The sequence below is a fragment of the Rhinolophus hipposideros genome (assembly GCF_964194185.1).
Source record: "Rhinolophus hipposideros genome assembly, chromosome: X".
NCBI classification, from domain to species: Eukaryota; Metazoa; Chordata; class Mammalia; order Chiroptera; family Rhinolophidae; genus Rhinolophus; species Rhinolophus hipposideros.
The window spans coordinates 63,863,959-63,879,313 of record NC_138046.1 but is presented as its reverse complement, the minus strand read 5'-3'; the positions used below and the strand labels follow the sequence as shown (position 1 = coordinate 63,879,313).

At 35.5% G+C, this 15,355-nt stretch overlaps 1 protein-coding gene across 4 annotated transcripts in view; it reads left to right on the top strand.

Annotated features, from left to right (window-relative positions):
- Window positions 1–15,355, top strand: part of FAM133A (family with sequence similarity 133 member A) — a 56,754-nt gene that overhangs the window by 21,337 nt on the left and 20,062 nt on the right. For 3 of the 4 annotated variants that reach the window (XM_081043392.1, XM_081043393.1, XM_081043391.1), the window contains exon 3: window positions 10,999–11,087. The gene's annotated coding sequence lies outside the window, so the exon portion shown is untranslated. Of the gene's footprint in view, window positions 1–1,344; window positions 1,525–10,998; window positions 11,088–15,355 lie in introns of all 4 variants that reach the window. The other variant, XM_081043394.1, reaches the window with a different exon arrangement.

Below are 15,355 nucleotides of genomic sequence, written 5' to 3'. Positions count from 1 at the left end.
CGTTATCAAAAAGTCTAAAAAGATACACACCAAACTAATGTAATTAGATGGAAGGCAAATCTTGAACATTGTATTTTCTATTCTGAAACATTTTTTGAATTTTTAAACAATGAGTGTGTATCATTTTTATAAGTTATAAAAGGGACAAATAAGGCAACAATGAAATTGTTTGAACAAAATTTGGGTTGTTATTTAGTCAAGCAAGGTTTCTGCAGAGGGTTTGAGTACTGTCCCATTTACTGTCTTTTCAAAGCAGGAGCTATCCTTTGCTTGAGCAGCACTCATACAGCCTGGTCTGAGGTATTCGCATATATTGGTCCCTTGCAAAATGCACCATTTGTCAGCCAGTTCATGCTTTATTCTGATTGATATTTGAAGCCTTTATGCAAAGATATTCCCAAACCATGGGACACTAAAACATTATCAGAGACAGCACTGCCCTCCTCTCCATTATGCTCACAATCTAAGTAAACTTTTCTTTCATTTGAGTTATTTCCTTTCCTCTTATTCTGAAACTTGTATCATTTTTCCTATTAACCTGTACAGCTATTTTTTGTTTTCAATTTTTTTTTTTAGTTTTCAATGACAGTTGACATACAATATTATATTAGTTTCAGGTGTACAAAATATTGATTAGGCATTCATATAACTTATGAAGTGATCCCCCCATTAAGTCTAGTACCCCTCTGACACCATACAGTTATTACAATATTACTGACTGTATTCCCTATGCTGTACAGCTACTTCCTAATGAAGAAAATAACTCTTGCTTCTAGAAGCTCATGTTGCCTAGAAAATGGAGATCATGAGTAGATCAACCATTCTTCTGCAAAGTTTATTTTTACCTTTGTGGGAAAAACTTAAGCCAATTCCTGTAAATATCTATTTAGATTTTGTGATATCCTTTCTTCTTGTGGTTTTGTGATAATTTGAAGAAATTTCAGGCCATAAAATGTTGCTTGATTATAAAATCACGAGGCAAATTGCATTTTCTGCAAATGATGTATACATAATTTAGCTGCAAGTGGACGTTTGCTTCTAAGATTACAATATGCTTACTAAGAGATTCTGTTTAATCCAGTAAAAATCATATTCTTACTAGACTGTAATTTGAAATCACTTGACCAAAGTCATTCTAAAATAATTTAAAAAATTAATGGGATGTCCATTTCAGAGAGACAGTTATGACAACTGACAAAGTAGTCTAGTAACTATTCCCTCCTATACTCTGTTGCATTTCTACTGTCGTTTCACTATTTCAGGCAACTGTCATTTCCCATCTGGATCATTTGCCTCATTCTCTTCATTTATCTCCTACCTCAAGCTCTCTTGCTCCCTTTCCAGCCTAATATTCTGCTGTGAAATCAACCTTTCTAAAATGCCATTTTCAACATGTCACACCCTTCTTGAAAAGCTGCACTGAATCCTCATTGAAAGGTAGAATGGACACCATCTGGAAAAAGAACAGCATCTTTGAAGTCTGACAGACTGTAATTGAATCTTGGTCATCCCATGCAGTCTTTGGTAAGCACTTTTGTAGAACTTAGATTTCAGAGTCAAACATGGCCACATTTGCCACTTGCTAGCTGTATGGCTTTGAAAAGTTACTTAATCTCACTAATCTACAGTCTCCTTGTTTAGTGACGTGGGAAATAATATACAGCTTTTCAAATTAGGACTTTTTAATTATAAGCAACATGCATCACCTCTGGCTATCTTACTCCAAATTTAATTGATTGGAGAAATAACAGGGTCTTACAGAATCTGGGAGGCTAGTGAGTCAGGTCTGGAAACAGGCAGGAACTGAAGTGTCTCTAGATACCTAGGAAGCAGAAAACACAGCTAGGGCCTCATAACCAGAATAGTCTAATCATGATGTTAAGGGTGAGATGAACTGGAACGTCAGTCATCTTCAATTTAATTTCGTGCCCCTCACTATGGAGCGGTGAGGCCTCTAGTTGTAGTCCCATTGGTCTCTTCTCAAAAGAAAATCAGAGTGCCATGAGAATGTGGAAATGGATGCCCAATATCCAGCAAATGCCCACTATGCATGTAAACAAGTGCCCACTATGCATGTAAACCACAGGTCACATAGTAGGTGCTCAGGAAATGGCTATTTTAACAAGATAAAGCCTGGGCAACTTTACCAGGCATTCATGACCACTGGCTTTCTGGCCTCAACCTACCTTTTCAAATTTAATTTTCTTCCATATTATCTGCACAAACCCTGAATTTTCATCTCTGTCCTTCTCAGTTAGTCTGTTTTCCCTGCATCCCTGAGAATGCTCTCAGCCTCTTTCACTTCTTAATAGCCAACTTCTCTCTACTAAGGCTCAGTTAGCTCTTTTTCTGATCCCTGAATCACTCATTTTCTCTTCTCATTTTTTCTTACTCATGGACTGCTTCTTGAAATCCTTTTTGAATGGCAGCCTTGTGTTGTCTAACCCTTCCCGTGCCTTATTTATTTCTCCCAGCTGGAGAACAGATACCATGTATCATGTATTTCTTTGTTTCCTGGATGACAACCCAGTGTTATGCACCTAGTAAGCACTCATAAACTTACGATAAATGAATGCAAGAAATGTGAGTTATTCATTTAAATCAACATTCATTTAATGATTGCCTACTGTATACTCAGCACTGTGGTAATTCTTTTGAAGGTACAGAAAATAAAACCTTGAAAGTTGCCTTTGATGTAGCTTATAGTATAATTTAGGAGAGAAAAAAATCAAATCATGAAGCATCCCAGGAGCAATTATAGTAATACACAAAAAATATCATGTGAAAATGTTATATATTGGTGCTAGGGCTTTACAAAGACATAAAAAGCAGGAAATCACTACATATTAATATATGTGAGGTACAAACAGATTGCCTTGTCTGGGATGAAAGGTTCACGTTGGAAAAGAATAAGATGGTATTGGAGAACACAGAGTTGGAGAAGACTTTGAAAGGGAATTTTATAATTTTAGATTTAATATAACAAGGAACAGCAATAGTTTGTTTAAATAAAGTCCATCTACACAAAGGAACACTAATCTGTCCACAGTGATCAATATTTTTTGACTTAGAAAGGTGATCAAAATATAGTATTCAGTCATGAAAGCAGGTTATAAAATATTATGTATATAAATTTAATTTTTTAAATAAAAGGGATAAATGCACATTAAAATATATGAAATTATGGTCAACAAGGTATTAACTATGCTTACATGTAGATGGCATATTCCATGGTTGCTTTTTGTTTAAAATTTTTTTCAGCAGGTAATTTTTCTTGCAATAAAAAAATACATATGTATATGTATAGCTAAAGGTACTATAGGTTTTCAAGGACAGTAGTGATGTGAAAAATAGTGATTGAGATAGATTGCTTTAGCATCTGTATATAAGGACCTAAAATCAGCAAGGCATGCTATGATGCTTGATTAGATAGTGGAAAGGGCAAATTTCAGAGATGCTTTGGAGAAAAATTAGTTTGACTAAGTTTCTAATTTAATATGGGGATAAAAGTAGTGAGACTGAAAGCAACACTGACGTTATGAGAAATACAGAATAGATATAAGTGCCACTGTTAGTTATGGGAAAACTGAGAAGGAAAGCTTATTGAGGTAGGAGGTGGAGATGAGGAGGTGGTTAACTTTTGCAGGGTGTAGTATGACAAATAACTGGATATATGAGATTAGAACTGGAAAAAGGCTTAGCAGTCAGGGCTAGAGATATAGGCCTGTGATTCATTGGTGTGTAAGGAGTATTAGTGTAGATAAATTATGAAAATTACTACATATAGTAGTCCTAAAGAAAGCTAAGTAGGGGTCTTAAAAGAAGCCCACCAAATTCTTACATTTATTACATCCTTGTGTGTTTTTAATAGATTTATTTAAATATACGTACTACAAAATTCACTTTTATGAGTGTATAATTCAATGATTAATAAATTTATAGAGTTGTGCAACTATCACCCCACACACAATTAAGTTTTAAAAATTTTTCCATCATTCCAAAAAGTCCTCTGGTGCCCATTAGCAGTTAATCCTCGCTCCCACGCCTAGGCTTAAACAAATACTCTTCAGTTTTCCATCTCTATAAATTTGCCTTTTCTGTACATTTCGTAAAAGTATGTAGAATCATACAGTATGTGGTCCATTGTGTGTAGCTTCTTTTACTGAGCATAATGTGTTTGAGATGTATCCGTGTTGTAGCATGTATCAATAGCTTGTTCCTTTTAAGTGATTAACAGCAATCTATTATGTAGATATATCACGTTTTGTTCATCTGTTTACTACATGATAGACATTTAGATTTTTTTACGTGATTTTTTTTTTGCTATTATGGGTAATGCTAGTATGAATATTTACACACATGTCTCTGCGTGGACATAAATTTTCATTTCTCAGGGTTAGATTCCTAGGAATAAAATTGCTTTTATATGGTACATTTGTTTAACTTGTTAAGAAACAGTCAAAATATTTTCCAAAGTAGCTGTATCCTATTACATCGTCACCAGCAATGCACACAAATGATCCACTTTTCCATATCCTTAACACTTAGTATCATTTGCCTTTTTGATTATAGCCATTCGAATGGATATGTAGTAATTTGTTGTTGGGGTTTTGATTTACATTTCCCTAATGACCAATGATGTTGCATATCTTTTTGTATCCGTTTTAAGCCAGTTATACATTTTCTTTGGTGAAATGTCTATTCAAATCATTTGCTCATTTTTAATTGAATTTTTTCTCTCCCTGGTAATTACTGACTTGTGAGAGTTATTCAATTACTCTGTATACAAGCCATTTATAAGATCTATGATTTGCAAATACTTTCTTCTAGTCTGAGGCATGGAGTTTTATTTTCCTATTAGTTATTTTTGAGAAGTAAAAGTTGATCAAGTCCAATATATCATTTTACTTGGATTATGCTTTCAATATTCTATCTAAGAACTCTCTGCCCTACCTGATGTCATGAAAAAACTGTTCACCTATGTTTTCTCCTAGAAGTTTTGTAGTTTCAGCTCCTAAATTTGGGTCTGTGGTCCATCGTGAGTTAATTTTTTGTGTATGGTGTAAAGTAAGGGTCTAATTTCTTTATTATTGTTATTTTTTTAACATGGATATCCACTTGTCCCAGCACCATTTGTTGAAGAGACTATCCTTTTCCCCCATTGAATTGTCTTGGTACCTTTGTGGGAAATAAATTGACCATAAATGTAAGGTTTTATTTCTGAGTTCTCAGTTGAGTTCCACATATCTATATGCCTATCTTTGTGCCAATACTACACTGTTTTGATTAACTGTGTGCCTTTCTTAAGTTTTGAAATTGAAGTGTGAGTCTTCCAATTTTGTTCCACTTTTTCAAGTTTTTTTCTGCTATTCTGGTCCATATAATTTTTTTTTCCATATAAATTTTAGGATCACCTTGTCAATGTCAATTTCTGCAAAGAAGCCAGCTGGGATTTTGATAGGGGTTGCATTTAGTCTATCCATTGATTTGGGGAGAATGGCCATCTTGATAATATTGAGTCTTCCAACCTGAGAGCAAGGACTGTCTCTCAGTTTATTTAGATATTCTTTAATTTTTCTCAGCAATGTTTTGTGGTTTTCAGTGTATAAATCCTTACAGAACCTCTGAGTTGAATGAACTGGGGGGGACGGTGTGGAGTGTGAAGCAGTTCCAGAGCCTAATGTCACACATTCCTACTCTTTGTACCCCAAGGTCAGTGATTTTTCAAGAATAAACTCTTAGATGGATGTATGGTTTTGATCAAATTCCAAAGTGTAGAAATGGTTGCTGTTGTTAATTTTGTGCAGGTTTATAGTACTTTGGGGGGAGATTTCCTGATCTCCTCATCCAGCCTTAGCTAGAAGTTCTATTATACCATGAGTGTATTTTTGTGAGAATTTGTGTTCTAGGCACTGCTAACTCCAAAAGCCCAGTAATAGAAGCTATGCCAATTCAGTCAAAAAAAAAAATGCTAAACTACCACTTGTCCTGTAAATACAAAATATAGATTACTGAATAATTTTTTGCACTGCATTAATTTTGTATTTAGAATTGTGATGAAACAGTGACTGTGACTGATACAAATTCAAAGAAGCAAACAGATATGTTAAGTACCTCTTATATATTTGATACCACAGGTAATAACAGATCATTACTGCTGCCTTAAAGAGATTCTCCATGTAATGTCAGTCTAAACTAACTGAAATGCAACATTGACAGCCAATGTGCACCACTTTTCAACTCAGATTCTGTGTAATAATCGGCCTATTCAGAATCTCTGCTTGGATGTCTAGCAAACATCTCAAAATTAACATGTCCAAAAGCAAATTTTCTCACCCACCCTTTACTACTAATCTTTAGTGAGGCCCATCTCAATAAATGATAACCTCTGTCTTCCAGGTTCCAGACACTTGGTATTCATCCTCGATTCCTTTTCTCCCTTACCCCATATCCAATTAGTCATTGAATCCGCTTGTTTCTACCTGCGAAATAGTGTCTCATATCTGCCCATTTGTCTCCTACTCTAGTGCCAGTATCCTAGTCCAGACCATCTTCATTTACGGCCACCGTCCCATTCCAAACTATCATACCTGGACTACTACCTAACCCATCGCCCTGTAGTTTTTCCTAGCATACTAACATCATTTCTCCATACAAGGGTCAAGGTGGTCTTTTAACAATGAAAATATTGAAATTTATGAACAAAAAATTATGTTAAAAAGAGATACTTTAGACATAATAGGGGTACCTTTCCTCTCTCCTCACACCCTAGCCCCATGTTGTAAAGAGAAAACCAAAGACACAAAAACTGGATTACCACTTGCAAAATTACTAGACATAATCATTTTAAAGGAAACTTGCACCTTAGAGAGAGAGATGGACAATGGGAAATGTTGTGAAATAGTGCACTGTTTCCTAGGTTTACGCAGAAAAGAATCACACTTATTTGGGTTTAGTTTGATATTTTCATTACATTTTTTTGTTAAAAAATGAAAATATGATCACATCGCTTCCCTGCTTAAACTTTTCAGTGGCTCCACACTTGCTGTACAGTATGATACTCGGTTAAGGGTGTTGTTCAAAAGTCATGGCATTCTAGCCCCAAGCTCGTCCCAGTAGCCGTCATCTCTCACTTAGATTAACATTCCTTCTGCATCTGGTCATACTTATTGCTGATTTATTTTCCACACAGTAGAGTGATTTTTCTTTTCTCTCCTTTTTTTTTTTTTTTTTGAGAGTGATTTTTCTAAAACGCAGATGTGAGCATGTCTCTCTCCTCTGTTCAAAACTCTTCCCATGGCTTTTTGGACAAAGTTCAAAATATTTCATATTGCCTACAGTGTCCTTCATGATTATACTCTTGCCCTTTTCTCCAGTATTATCCTGTACCACCATCACCATTAGTCATTACTCTCCAGTCATGTTGGCCTATTGTTTCTTTTTTTAAAACATTAAATGAATTTTTTAAACTTTATTGGGGAATATTGGGGGACAGTGTGCTTCTCCAGGGCACATCAACTCCAAGTAGTTGTCCTTCAGTCTAGTTGTGGAGGGCGCAGCTAAGTTCCAAGTCCAGTCGCTGCTTTCAATCTTAGTTGCAGGGGGCGCAGGCCCCCATCTCATGAGGGAATTGAACCGGCAACCTTGTTGAGAGCTCACACTCTAACCAACTGAGCCATCCAGCCACCTCTCCAGCAGTTCAGTGGCAGCTTGTTGTCTTTAATCTAGTTGTGGAGGGCGCAGGTCACTGGCTCATGTGGGAATCGAAATGGCAGCCCTGTGGCCTATTGTTTCTTGAAGGAGCCAAGCTCATTACTACCTCAGCACCTTCACCTATGCTTTCCTTCTGCCTTGGACAGACTCCCATCCCCTTTACCTGACTAATGACTATTTATCTTTTAAAGAGAGGTCTTCCCTGATTCTGTAGACTAAGTACTGCTTATGTGCTGCCATCAAACCTTATACGTTTTTATAGCACTAGTGTAATATTAACTATGTACTTATTTGTGGATTGTTTAATATTAGCATTCCTAAAATCTATGTGGTTAGGGACCATGAGTGTATTGTAATGTTACCAACAATTTCTAGCACAGTGCCGGGTACATAGTAAGCACTCAGTAAATATTGGTTGAATGGATGAATGCACGTGCAATGGAAATATAAGGAAGAAATAAATGATTTCCTACTAGGAGGATGTGAAAAGTCAGAGATTAAAGGGAAGTTATTGTGCGCAAAGGAAACATGTTTGTTTAAAGTCAAGAGTTGGGAACAGTCTTGGAATATTTGAGGAATAGTAAGGTATTTTCTGTGGCTGAAGCACATCTTAGTGATATATGGAGGAAGAGCAAAGAATAAGAGGAAGAGAGTTGAGGGAAGGTGAGGTTGGAGAAGAAGGTTGAGGCCAGGGTCTTTCTGCCAAATCACGGAATTCAAATTTAATTAAGTAAAGATTAGGGAATGACTGAATCAGGTTTGTTTTGTTTTTCTAAGGAAAGTAACTAGACTTGCCACTGTGGAAGATGGACTCGACAGAGAAAAAAGTTAAGAAAAATGTGTATGTATATATGTAGGGTCTACCTGGTGTACAGCATTTGCATAAAAATCTGTATTATTTATAGGACCCTCCTAAAATCTTGTGTGTGTATGTGTGTGTGTGTGTGTGTGTGTGTGTGTGTGTGATGTCACTGAGATATACTTTTATTTCAAGATTTGCTTTGATATTTTTGTTAGACAAGGTCGTAGATTCTCCCTTTATGCCCCATGTCATATATTTAGAATCATTCAGTATATAGTCTCTTCATATTAGCTTTTTCCCCTTAGTCATAACTATTTAAGCTACCTTCATGTCTTTTCAAGGCTTGATAGCTCATTTCTTTTTAGTGCTGCATAGTATTCCAAAGTTTGGATGTACCACAGTTTATTTATTCATTCACATTTTGAAGGACATCTTGATTGCTTCCAAATTTTGGCAATTATGACTAAAACTGCCATAAACATCCATGTGCAGGTGTTTGTTGGGACATAGGTTTTCAATGCCTTTGGATACATACCAAGGAACATGATTGCTGGATTGTATGGTGAGAGTATGTTTAGTTTTGTAAGAAACCATCAAAATGTCTTCCAAAGTGGATGTACCCACCATTTTTTGGATTCCTACCAACAACGTATGAGAGTTCATGTTGCTCCACATCCTGGCCAACATTTGGTGGTGTCAGTGTTCTGCATTTTGGCCATTCTAATAGGTACATAGTGGTGTCTTGTTGCTGTTTAAATTTGTATTTCCCTAACAAAATATGATGTTGAGCATCATTGCACATACTTATTTGCCATCTTTATGGAATGTCTTTTAACACAGGAAAAAATTTTGAAAATATTCTCTAATTGTCATAATGTAATTAATGCTTATAGTGTAAAATTTCTGCCATGAAACTTTTACTATTAGAATATAGTACAGTATAGATATCATACTGAATATTCCTAAGAGCTCTTTAAAAATGTATTGCTTATACTTGCAAAATACCAAGTGCCTTGTATAATCAGTGCAATGGGGTCAGAAATTCAAACTGAAATTAAAGGAAATTAAAAGCTACAGGGAAGTAAGCCACCTGTAAAATTAACCCAAGAGACTGCTTATAAGTATATGATTTGATTTGAAAACACCCAAAATTTTGGCTGAGTTGCAGGGAGGTCATGAATAGAATGAGATCATAAATTGGAAAGATGAAATCTAATAATTTAACAATAAACTGAATTATCAGAAAGAAAAGTACTATATTAGGGAAAATCAGAGAGCTTGCTGTAAGTATCCAGCAATGTCTAACAAAGAGAGTGCCCCAATTAGCAGATTGGAATACATGAGTCCCCAATCCAGTGTTGGAGACGGGTAGGTAGATCTTATTCCTTGGATTGTTTTGGATTGTTAAATTATTTCATACAGTTTACCCCAATGTAGCTCTCTTGTTAATTTACTTTGTAAATTTGAAAGCACTATGGAAATATAAAATAGGAATCCTGGTGTTGGGGCAGAATTTTGTTTAAAGAAATTTGGTTTCATGGAGTTTCCAGATGTTCAGACTGTGGAGCGTGGTGACTGGTGCAAGAGAGATGGACGTGGGTGTGGCAGTGGAAGACAGGTTGGGATGGTCCCAGGAGCTGCAAGGCTTAGGTGAAGCTGCGAGGCAGCAGCACAATCACAAAGTACAGCTGCACACCCGTTTCCAAAACACTCCTACAGGTTGCACCTCTGACTCTTTGTCCTTGTTGACCTGGCGTTGTTTTTCTTCGTGTATCTTTTGCTCTCAATGGTTTGCCTGATCCCTAAATTAAAAAGTTGGTTTCTGGAGTGGGTTCTGAAAATGACTACAAACTTCTTGAACAAAGAAGACAGATGGGAAGGGAACGGATTTTAAAACGGAAGAATTTCAGACTCTAAGGGACCTTCCTTTTATGTTATACATTACTCATTTGGAGGACTATATTAAATGTGTGATGATCTCACCCATGCATAACTAAGCTAAGTTCTGAAAATGAAACTCTTATTTATGTTTTAAAAACTTTTTAAACATCTGATGGCTTTACAGAGGATGAAATGAAAGTATTGATACAAAAAAAAAAAAAAAAGTGGGTTTCAGAGCAGTGATTCCACTGAGTGTAGAAGGAGTTTCAGTAGGTCATGAGGAAGGAATAAAACATTGGGTGACCAATTATAGGTAAGAAAAGTGTGAAAGCAGGGAGCAATCTGTAGTTACTTTTAGTAGTTATTTACAATGGAATAAATAACTGTAATGGTAAGAAAGTGCTAACATAACCTTTTAAGTAGGGTTGTTACTTTGCCTGAATAAAAGAACCTTTTTTTTCTGGTCAGCATACCTCTTCAAATTTGGTTACATTATTTTTTTGGTTACTTTAAGTTCTAGTTCTACAACCTAAAACTTACTGCCAACTTAATGCAAGGATTTTAACAAATATTATCTGATTTCTCATTTATCTCTGGTCAAGCGAAAGAACCTAAAAAGGAGACTGGAAAGACGCAGTTGGGAAAGTGAGAGAAAAACCAAGAGTGTGTGTAATCCTGGAAGCCATTTGAGGTAAGTGTTTCAAGAAGGAGGGAGTGATCCATCCTGTCAATTGATGCTTATTAATGAAATAAAGATAATGCAAATTGATCATCAGATTTAGTGACGTGGAGGTCTTTACTGACCTGGACAACAAAAGTCCCCATGGAGTGGTTGAGGTGAAAGCCCCATTGGTGTGGAATCAAAAGAGAATGGAAGTCTTATATCCCACATTATCAGTGAAATCATCTGGTTCTCGACTTATTCTGTCTGATTTATTTCACTTTGCATAATAATCTCAGCATCGATCCATGTTTTCTCAAATGGCTATTTCCTCTTATGGCAGAATAGTATTCCATTGTGTGTATATATAATTCACATCTTTATCTTCTTTATATGGTGATGGAAGGAGAACTGACTCTGGGTAATGAACACACCGTGTGATATATAGATGATATATTATAAAATTGTATACCTAAAACCTATGTAACTTTACTAAGCATTGTCACCCCAATAAACTTTAGTTAAAAAAGAAAAAGAATGGAAAGAGAGGCGTTGAAAACTCTATAAACAGCTCTTCCCAGGAGTTTTTATTAAAAAGGACAACAGAGAAATGGAGTAGGGAGTAAAGAATATGGGGTTGAAAAGTGACTTTTGAGAGAAACAATAGCACATTTGTATACTGATGTCTTTTTGAGAGCTTCAGTGGTGAGCACAATACACATAGATCCTTTTCTTATAGAACCCATAATATAGTGGAGGGAAATTATATTAAACAAGTGATTATACAAATAATTAGATACTTATAATTGCTATGAGTATTAAAAGAAAAAGTTCAAGGTTCTTTCAGAGCGTATTGTCAGACCTGACTTTTTCAAGGACGTCAAGAAAGGCTTTTCTTTAGAGTCCACATATAAGTGAGATCCTGTAGTATTTGTCTTTCTCAGTCTGACTTACTTAACATATCTAAAGAATAAAGAACAAAATCAAGGAACAAACAAAACAGAAACAGACTCATAGATATAGAGAACAAACTGAAGGTTGCCAGAGGGGAGAGGAGTTTCAGGGCTGGGTGAAAAAGGTGAAGGGATTAAGAAATACAAATTGGTAGTTACACAATAGTCACAGGGATGTGAAGTACAGCATAGAGAATATAGTTAAAAATGTTGCAACAGCTATGTATAGCGCCAGGTGGGTACTAGACTAATCAGGGGGTATCACTGCACAAATCATATAAATGTCTAACCACTGAGCTGTACACCGGAACCTAATATAAAATAATATTGAATGTCCAGTATAACTGAAAAAAGAAAGACTTTTCTAAATAAATGATATTCAAGTTCCACTTAGGGAGGGTAATAGTACATGCAAAGGTAGAGGGAACAGTGGCAAGTCTGAGATACTGAAAAAAAGCCATGGAATTTGAAATTCAGAGAGGGTGGAGGCTGAGTGGGGCAGAAAGTAAAGTTGAAGAGATAAGCTAGTGACCAGATTATTTAGGTCAGAGCCCATAGAATTAGTTAAATTCTTTGGTTTTTATGCCAAGAGCATTAGGGACAAAAGTGAACCAGCTAAAATTGAAAGGTAAAAGAAGGAACAGATAGGAAGCAGCATGGAAAGGTGAATTGCATGACTGCTATTTATATTGCTTCAGATGGGACATGAGGCCAAGTCTCTTTACAGCTTCACAATCCGTTATTTCCCAATAAACTTAGTTTATTTAGTTTTCAGCAATTGAGAGATTTCTGTCTTGCTGATCAAATCATACAGTAAGTAGAACTAATTTGTTTGTTAAGATGGCCTAAAACAAAAGATCAAATCACTCCTTACTAATAGTTTCCAATGGAAACCAAAAGTCTCCTTTTTTCTCTCACTCAAAAATTAATATGTACTCCAACTTTTTATTAGGACATTTTCAAGCTCATAGAAAACATGAAAAACTTTTGCAGTGAATATCTATATACCCACAATCTAGAGTCAAGAACTTTTATCAACTTATTGCATTCACTTTCTCCGTTTTGATGCACAATTCGAAAGTAAATTACACACTTCATGACACTACATATGCACATATCTCAGCCTTCATCTCTTAAAAATAAGGACATTCTCTTCCATAATCTCAATATTATTATATTTAAGGTAGTTAAAATAATTCCTTGATAGTTTCTAATATCCATCAATATTAGATATCCCTAGATGTCACCTCAAAATCTTTTTTAACTGCCTTATTTAGAGAGTAATTTTCTTTTAAATGCAAGCTTCAATGATTTACTGCAAATTTACAAAAGTTATGCAACCATAATCTAATTTTAGGACATTTCCATCACTCCAGAAAGAAATGTCGTATACCTGTTTTTTTATTGAACCAGGATAAAATCAAGGTTCACACTTGGCATTTAATTATGTCTCTTTAAATCTTTCTTCTAGAACAGTTTTCATTTCCCCCCGTGTAATTTTAGAAAAGACCAGCTGTTTGATTTTTAGAATGTCCCACATTCTGGATTTAGCTGCACGTCTTTTCATTATATCATTTAACTTTTTCCTCTAGCTACCCTCCACCCTGTACTTTCTATTAAAGTCTTGGTTAGTTCATTCTGACATATTTGAAATAAAGCCCATTTGTTAATTATCTCCCTCCTCGAAAATGTAAGCCTCATGAAGTCATGGACTTTATCTGTATTGTTCAATACTAGTGCCTGACTCATAGTAGTATCTCAATAAACATTTGTTGAGTGAATAAGTGAATCACCTACATTCAGATTATATATTTTATGCCGTATAGATTCAACCTTAGTTTAAGACACATTTTCCATTTTAAATTGTAGAACCGTGATTTATTTTCTAATATTTTCTAAGCCAATAATTCAGAGTGATGAAAAACATGTTTTCTTCCATTTCAGCATGCCATAAACATTTTAGGTATTCCTCTAATTTACAGAATATCAAATTTACTTCCATGATTAGGAATTTCATGCTCAAATGTTTTGGAATAGATTAAGCCAAATAAATTGCAAATCAGATTGCTTATCAGAAAACTTAAGGGATTGCATAAATAAGGTGTATGGTCATATTCAGGGCTGTTGAGGGATTTTGTCTTAGAATTGACTCAATGGAAGCATAGAGAAAAACAGATACCTAAAGTTACTGAGTTTGGACTAAATCAAACAAATGCACTAGTTACTTCAGACGCCTGATTCAGGCAATTATATAGGCAGATTATGTCAGTGTCAGTCAGAGTTAAAAAGATCCCAGGGAGTCTAGGTGAAAACAGCTGACTTCCTAATGTGGAACTTTTCCATATTCCTGAGTACTGGATGATAACTGCTGCTGGCAGTGTTATGATACATAGGTAAAAATAACTGATATGGCATGTTTTTAAGGGCCAGGTTAGCAAATTCTGTGATTCAGAATATATGCCAAAGCAGTGGATATAGCATGAGAGTCTGTGTAATGTTATATAGATATAGCCTTTACCCTTTAGAATCTGCAATCCATTGAGGGAAAAGGAAATTACAATGACCATTTACAAGTATAAATGGCAGAAACATACAGCCATGTGAAGCAACAGAGATAGGTAGTAAGGAATCTGGAATATAAAAAAGGAAGTAATTCTTAGCAGAGTTTATAGATTATCCAGGCCAATTTGGACAGTCTCCATATCCTTTTTGCCGATTGTAGTTAATACTGTTCCTTAAGCATCCCCACACTTGGCAGGTGTGAAGAGAGGAAGAAACACCTAAATCACTCCATTTCAACAGCGCTGGTAATCAGGTTGGATAAGGAAAGAAGTCAAAATAATAACTTAAATGGTGTTTTCAAGTTTTTTGTACATTTAAATTTCCCAAAGCTATGTTTATTATCATAAAATTTAGTTGTATCTAGCCAGAATGTAATGCAGAAAAATGCATTGTCTAGTTTAAGCTAGACTTCCATCTCCACTCCTACGCAAAGAGAGATTTATGCTTCATGTATCTGAAAACTTGAGATTGATTGGACAAATTAGTGGAACACCTGCTTCAATTTATGGAAACTCATATTATCAACCGATTTAAATTTTATTAACATTAGACTCTCTTCTGCCCTTTCAAGGGAGCATTTGTCCTGTGACCCTCTGAACTTGAAGGATAGATGTACAGTTACAAATAGCCATCTTATTTTCATTAGAACCCTTAGCCAGAATTTGCAGCTACTTTTCATGCTCCAACATTCTTTAATAATGCAGGCTTTAAATCAGGCTGCTAGGGATCCATTCTTGGCTCTAGTACCTCCTACCTATGAGACCTTGCACAAATTACTTAACC